This window comes from Octopus bimaculoides, chromosome 16 (genome assembly GCF_001194135.2).
Source record: "Octopus bimaculoides isolate UCB-OBI-ISO-001 chromosome 16, ASM119413v2, whole genome shotgun sequence".
In the NCBI taxonomy this organism is placed as follows: domain Eukaryota; kingdom Metazoa; phylum Mollusca; class Cephalopoda; order Octopoda; family Octopodidae; genus Octopus; species Octopus bimaculoides.
In genome coordinates this window covers 44,672,094-44,674,109 of record NC_068996.1, presented here as the reverse complement: position 1 = coordinate 44,674,109, position 2,016 = coordinate 44,672,094, and the positions used below count along the sequence as shown (strand labels likewise).

Below are 2,016 nucleotides of genomic sequence, written 5' to 3'. Positions count from 1 at the left end.
ATATATATATATATATATATATATATATATATAACAGAAATATGTTAGAAAACAAAATAGAAACTAGCCGTGGAAATGTAAGGGGAAAGTAAGCAGAAAAATAAGAGAAAATGCACATTGGAAATCAAAAATAAGTAAAGGCCTTTTATGAAAAGTAACGATAGGTATATACAATTAGATGAACTGATCTAGGAATAAAAGTTATAAAAGTCATTATTGTGAGTTATTAAAGAGATTTACAAGCAAAAAATATGGAACGCTTCACGAATTTGCGTGTCATCCTTGCGCAGGGGCCATGCTAATCGTCTCTGTATCGTTCCAATTTTAGAATATGTACCGCCGTACCAGAGTAATCACATAAATGCGAAACAGGGTGGAAAAATAGTACTCGAATACCAGAGGTAGAGTAATATACTTTATTAAAAAGCAGCACAAATATCACAAAAACTGTTACTCAGAGTTTCAAGTTCACGTTCTTAGAACAATTTTGTTTAGAATGGAACAAAAATAAGGTTCAAAGCAAACATATACATTTAGTTTAATGGATACACATTTGAAAATGGTTTTGTTTCATTGGTCGTTTCAGCTAACGGTCTTTACAATAACCGGTTGCATGCAATGAACAAAATTCGGTATAAAATCATCTTATTAATCGAAGAAAACCTTAGATTAAAAATAGCTTATAAAGAAGGATAGGGTCTAAATACCCAAGATAAATAATTATTTGTAAAATATTAATCGATTAATACATTAAAATTTATATCCGTTTAAAAAAATTTTCACGTTGGATTACATATACATTTTTGCAACATATATACATACCAAACCGTCTATAATATACATATATACACTAAGACATACAGATGTACATAGCTACATACATACAGAGACATATATAGGCAAAACACAAATCTATATACAAATGCGCACACACATACATATATATGTATATATATACATATACATATGCGCATATAAAATCTCCTGGCATATGCTTACACAAGTTAGTTGTTACAGGCGAAAGAAAGAGAAAGAAAAATTAGAGAATATTAAATATGGGGAGGAGGAAGAAAACAGTGGAGAAGAATAAGAAAATAAAAAAAGGGGAACAGAGAGAAAGGAGGAAAATAGATAGGGGCAGGGAGTGTTACATAATGACGCCCGAAAGTCACCAACAACATTTGGATACTTCATATGGCTTGCACAGGGAACACATAAAAACGCACACATAAAATTACATAAGGATTAATATGCATACAAATATACACACATATGGATACGCAAACAAATATAGAAAAATACAAAAATATGCACGCAAATACAACATGCTCACATATATAAAAGTATACACACATATACGTACACATTTATATATTTATGCATATATATGTATATATACATATATATACACACACGCACACGCGCATATGTATACGTACACACATACATGCATATACATATATATATATACCTACAATATATACTTAAACATAAATATATAGAGAAATATCTACTTCATAACCTATATACTCTTACACTTTTACTCTTTTACTTGTTTCAGTCATTTGACTGCGGCCATGCTGGAGCACCGCATTTAGTCGAGCAGATCGACCCCGGACTTATTCTTTGTTAGCCTAGTACTTATTCTATCGGTCCCTTTTTGCCGAACCGCTAAGTTACGGGGACGTAAACACACCAGCATCGGTTGTCAAGCGAAGTTGGGGGACAAGCACAGACACACAAACATATACACACGTACATATATATACATATATATACGACGGGCTTCTTTCAGTTTCCGTCTACCAAATCCACTCACAAGGCTTTGGTTGGCCCGAGGCTATAGTAGAAGACACTTGCCCAAGATGCTACGCACTGGGACTGAACCCGGAACCATGTGGTTGTTATACGCTAACAATTTTTTTTTTAAATGCTGTTCGGTGTGTATAATATTGTAAAATAAAGAAATTGTTCATTAATTTGATGTAATATAATTAAATACGTGAATAAAAATAA

The 2,016-nt window shown here is 32.3% G+C and overlaps 1 pseudogene; it reads right to left on the bottom strand.

The window, feature by feature from the left end:
• Positions 1 to 245: 245 nt before the first annotated feature.
• LOC128249648 (U6 spliceosomal RNA) lies at positions 246 to 345 on the bottom strand (annotated as a pseudogene).
• Positions 346 to 2,016: the final 1,671 nt, after the last annotated feature.